The following is a 6,000-nucleotide window of genomic DNA, read 5'->3' on the forward strand; positions in this document are numbered from 1 at the left end:
CAGGCATGATCAAATTTACCCAGATAATGCTGAATATTGGCGTAATCCATTTAAGTCATCGAGGAAATTAGCCTCACTCCAAGACAAATTCAATTTATCTGGTTATATTTTATCCACTTAAAATCTTATCCATACACATCTGAGGCAGTCAGAGTGGTGGGATTCTTTAAGCTTGCAATTTATCCAGCTAATAGGGTCATTCATTAAAATGCTATAAGGCATTTTCACGAAAAGCACCTTTAACGCATGCGATAGCACCATAACATATGGTGTGATGCAAATCCAAAAGAGAGAAGGAGTGGGCTTGATTTACCTTTTTGTGAAGCCCTATTGCATGGCTTTAATGCCAATTTTAGCTACACCTTTTTCAGTAGTGGTAAGCCATGTGATAGATTGCATCACATTTTGTGATGTATTCTCAAATGCCTATTTTGGTGTGTGTGTGTGTGTGTGTGTGTGTGAGAGAGAGCGAGAACCTAGCCATAGTGCCATAACACTAGATAGGTATTTATATCTCTATGGGAGGCCCACCTAATAACTTGAGGTGAGGTTTAGGTATTAGTGTAAGGGTTAGGGGCCACTTTGACATTCAAAGTGAGACGTATGAACAGAACAGTGCTCTCTTATGAAGATTTGATGACCCTCGGAGTGAGGAAACTCACTCAAAGATGATATTTGTGCAATGTTCTCTCAACCTAGCTTGATGGACTCTCTACCTCTCAACCTAGCATACCTTGTATGCTAGGTTGAGAGATATTGCCTAATTCGGAATGGTTCGGGAGAACCGAAAAATGATTGAATTTTTTCCGAAATTTCAAAAAAAAATTCATTTTTGGGTTAGTGCACAACATGGAACTCTGGACTCTAGAAAGTCTGAGGTGAAGTCGTTCATAGCAATGGTCTAGGTGCGGAGAAGGCAGGTGTGGTCAGACGTAGCAATGGTCAAGGCACAGAGAAGGCGGGCAAGGTCAGGCATAGCGGTGGTCAGGCTTGGAGAAGGCAGGCAAGGTCAGGCGTAGCAGTGGTCAGAACCAGGAAGTCAATCAGTACATAGATGAGACAAACATGGAACAGGAACCAGGAACTTGGAGAAATAGGAACACGAAGCAAGGCTCATGGAGAAGCGAGTACGAGGAAACCTGGAACAGGAGACCAAAGAGACCTGTTGCAAAGGCAACACTTCAGTGCAAGGCCTGAGCATTTAAGCACTGAGGGAACTGACGTCAGCATCCGGGTCCCGCCGCGGACCCTTTAAAGGTTTCACTGGTGTGCGCACGCGCGCCTAGGGAGGGCTGCAGCGCCACCAGCGGCATCTCTCCACAAACCCCGCGGAGAGGCCCGACGGATGAAGGCATCCTGGCTGGAGGTAACAGGAAGTGAAGCAGGGCCGGAGGTGCTGGCGGAGGTCCGAGGTCGGGTCTGGCGGCCCACCACCATCAGCGACGAAGAGCTGGAGCTCGAAGCTTGTGTAGAGAGGTGAGAGGGCTGCACTGTGGGGCTGCCGCGGGCGGCAAGCGTAACACCTGAAATCCACTATATCTGTTTGATCTATTATTACAGAAAAACTCCCATACTTATGGCAGAAGTCTTACTAAAAGAAAGACATATCTGTTCTATTTGAATTATTACTTGTGGTAAATTTACTGTGGGCCATGATGAAGGCATTTACCATGATTTGACAACTGTGGTAAAGGCTTGGCACATAGACTGGCATTTACCTTATATGATAAGGGTTACTGCTTTTTAGTACTTCTGTCCCAAGAATCTCTTATTTATTACTAGTGTAAGCAAACAATTTCTCGGGGATGCTGCCAAGAAGTAATAATCAAGAAGCAATCAGACTTTAGTTAATCATTTTAAGTAACAGATATATCTTTAAGCAAATTGTTAGATCAGCTAATTAAAATACTTCTTAGTGACAGATGATGATATTTACCAACTTTCAGTATTTGATCAAAACTGATAACCCTATATGTTGCCTAGTCACACCATAATTCTTTTGTCCATTTTTCACTAGTGGATTTCTTATTTATTTTCTGCTGCATTCAAGGGTAACCCTGATGCAGGTTTAGGCATATCCAGTCCTCAAGTGCCACAGACAGGTCTTGGTCCACAATGAATATGCATGAGATAATCTGTATGCACTGCCTCCATTGTATGAAAATATATCTCATGCAAAATCATTGTGGATATCCTGAAAATCAGACTGGAGTAGACTACTTTTGCTTTAATATATTTATGCCTTGGTTTAAATATGAATTCTGTCCTTGTAGTAATAAGAACATAAAAACATAAGAACATAAGGGTCAATAAGCAAGCTAACTTAGGGCCTGATTTAAAAAATACATTCACATGCTTAACATTGGGTTTTACATGTGTAAATGCACTTTACCCATCTAAGTAGGCTTTTGAAAATTGCTACAGTCCATTGGAAATTCATATGTAAGTGCACTTTATGGGGCGGATTTTCAGAGCCCTGCTCGCGTAAATCCGCCCAAAACCGGGCGGATTTACGCGAGCAGTGCCCTGCGCGCCGGTAAGCCTATTTTACATAGGCCTACCGGCGCGCGCAGAGCCCCGGGACTCGCGTAAGTCCCGGGGTTTTCGGAGGGGGCGTGTTGGGGGCGGGCCCGAACCGCGCGGCGTTTTCGGGGCGTGTCGGGAGCGTTCCGGGGGCGGGCTCGGGGGCGTGGCTACGGCCCGGGGCGGCCCGGGGGCGTGGCCGCGCCCTCCGGACCCGCCCCCAGGTCGCGTCCCGGCACGCAGGAGGCCGGCTGACGCGCGGGGATTTACGCCTCCCTCCAGGAGGCGTAAATCCCCCGACAAAGGTAAGGGGGGGGTTTAGACAGGGCCGGGCGGGTGGGTTAGGTAGGGGAAGGGAGGGGAAGGTGAGGGGAGGGCAAAGGAAAGTTCCCTCCGAGGCCGCTCCGATTTCGGAGCGGCCTCGGAGGGAACGGGGGTAGGCTGCGCGGCTCAGCGCGCGCCGGCTATACAAAATGCATAGCCTTGCGCGCGCCGATCCAGGTTTTTAGCAGATACGCGCGGCTCCGCGCGTATCTACTAAAATCCAGCGTACTTTTGTTTGCGCCTGGAGCGCAAACAAAAGTAAGCTATTCGCGCTCCTTTTAAAATCCGCCCCTATGTGTGTAAATGGCTTTATAAAAATTGCTCCAATAGTATTTACATAACTCCTTTTCAAATTCACCTATTAAGGTGTAATTTTGTAATTACTGGCATAGTTGAAAAGTCCGTACCCGCAGTCTTTGCACTAATTTTCAAAGTGAAATTACATGCATCCTTTCACTTTGAGAATTCCCTAGTAAAACTACCCGCCGCATCTGTATGACTACTAATCCTGAGAAAAAATATGCACATCCCTTTCAAAATTCAAAAATATGCATGCAAGTGCCAAACCCTTTCCAACCCTGCCCCCAGGAACGTATCCCCCTTGTGCAGGCAACTTTAAGCATGTAGTGTCACTATGCTTGCAAGTTTACGGCACACCGGAGTGCAATTCTCAAAGCACCCATTTCCACAGGTAAAGCACTGTTTGACCAGAGAAACTGAATTCTAAAATTATCATTCCAACATGTAGTAATTTATAATGTAATGAAATGTATTTAGTTAGTCCAATTAAAAGGTTATAGTATAACCTACAATTTCTTTGTGGACCCTTATTTCCAATGATAATTTTCTGCCGGGTCACTCACCTGGAACCCTTTTGGCTGCTCGCCCAGAAGAAAATGTATATCCCAAAACAGTTGCTTCTATCAGCGGCAAAACACCAGCTCACCACTACTTTCGGGTTTGCTGGAGCCGGAAATAGTTCTCGCTGCCGGGGATCCCGCCCCAGGCATGCTCTCCCGTTCCCCTCTCGCTGACTAGCTGATCAGAGGAGCAGCATTCACCGTTCATTGCCAATACTTCACCTGATGCTGTTCTGCCTATTCCTGCACTTTTTTGAGGCCCTCTGAGACCCCCAACAGTCCTCCTGCTTGTTGGCAGGGAACAACAAATTAGAAGCAGGCCCTGCTGCCAAGGATTTTTTTAAACTGTCCCAGACCCTCTTCTCTTGCACAGCGTGGGCTAAAAATAAATATCGGGGTGAAGAAGCCCTGACCTATGCTGCTCTTTGCTCTTAAAGGAGCATCACCCACATCAAGAAAGTTTAAAAAAAAACACTGATTTTTTTTTCTGGTTTACAAAAAGGAGGATGAAAAAGTTGTGGGAGAAGGAAGAGAGAGACTGTTGGTATGGTTTGGAGGAGAGAAAGAGATTGGTGAAGATGGGCTGGGAAAAGTGTGGGAGAGATAAAGACTGCTGGTGGGGGAGGGGGGGGGGGAGTTGAGAGGGTCCATACTACTGAATTGGGTGGGGAGGAATGGAATGAATCATCTCGTCCCTCTCCCTGACCCAGTATCTTTTTTTTTTTTTTTCAGAAAATTACCCCTGATTATTTCTGAAGTACCCACACTGCATTATTCTGTTCTTGTAATGATATCTTGGTTTAAGGTAGATATAATAGTGTCATTAGGGTCAAATTGCATTTTCAATAAAGAGATAAAGAGGAGAAGTCCATAAACTGCTCTTAATCAATAGGGAATATCCACTGATTGTTGCTGGCGCTAGTAGCACAGGATTTATTTAATGTTTGGGTACTTGCCAGGTACTTGTGACTTGGATTTGCCACTTTTGGAGTCAAGATACTGGGCTTGATGGTCCCTTGATCTGACCCAGTATGGTATATCTTATGCTTTTATGTTCTTAATTCCAAAGATGTCTGTGAAACTTGTTTCAATGTAAAACCTGTTATGTCCATTTTTTTTTTCAGTTTTCTTTCTCAAGACTCTGTATAGATGATCTTAATGTCTGGAGATTGGACTCATCAAACATTGAATCCCCTGACTAAGAATTCTGTTCCACTTTCACTGCCCTTATCAATACCTTAAATGAATACACTCCGGGAGAATAGATTCCACTCTGAACTCCAAAACCCTAAACTTATGTTCTGTGGTCAAGCTTAAATGACTTCCTCTCCCTCCAACAGGGCCACCAAGTGATTTTCATCAGCAGAAGGAACACGGGAACTCTCTACGCAGCTCTACTACCCTCCTCTGAACGGCGCCAACTAGCAGCACTTCACCATCATTGAGTGATATCAATTTCCTCATGTTATAATAGTTTCTCTTTTTTAAGTTTAATGGTACTGAAGCAGCTCTGAATATTATTCTCCTTCCAGTGATTATGTCAGATGTGATTGTACTATATCCCATATTCCACTGAGAACTAGATCTAAAGTAACTCCTCATCTCCGTTCTAGCACCAGCTGCTCTATGAAGCTCTTATTTATGGCTTCTACTACTATTATTATTACTACTACTATTAAACGGGTAAATAGTATAGTCCTACAAGATGTACCCAATGCTGTAGAAAACAGAAGCTAAAAGAAAAGGTTACTAGAGTTGTATGCATATTAATAAAGATTGATTGAAGGACTTTGGATCTATCTCCTTTTCTTTATGTTACCTCACGGCTTTGATAGATCAACTCCCTTGCGCCTTGCGCCTAGTCCCAGGCCCCTTGTTGCTTTTTGGGTCCAAAACAGAAGCAAGACAGACCAGTCGCCTTAGCTTGAAGATATTTATTTGCACATATATTTAAATTAAAACAGAGCCCAACTCTGGCAGAGTTTCACACAGTGGCTGCGTCAGGGGCTTTTTTATAAAAATGTTGGTATAAATCAATTTTGCTAGATGCGAGTTCTGATCTCTTGACAAAATACTAGACCAATAGGGTTCTTGTAAGATCAAACTCCAAATGGTGTGCTGTGTACAACAGTGCTATTCCAAAGATTGTGCATGATAGCTGGTATCTCTAACATATAATCATAGAAACATGATGGCAGGAAAAGACCATATTGTCCATCTAGTTTTCCCTAGAGATGTGCAGGGAAAAACATTTGTGTTCATTTTTCGGTTCATTTTCAGGAGGTTTTTTTCC

Source organism: Rhinatrema bivittatum, chromosome 2 (assembly GCF_901001135.1).
Source record: "Rhinatrema bivittatum chromosome 2, aRhiBiv1.1, whole genome shotgun sequence".
NCBI lineage: Eukaryota > Metazoa > Chordata > Amphibia > Gymnophiona > Rhinatrematidae > Rhinatrema > Rhinatrema bivittatum.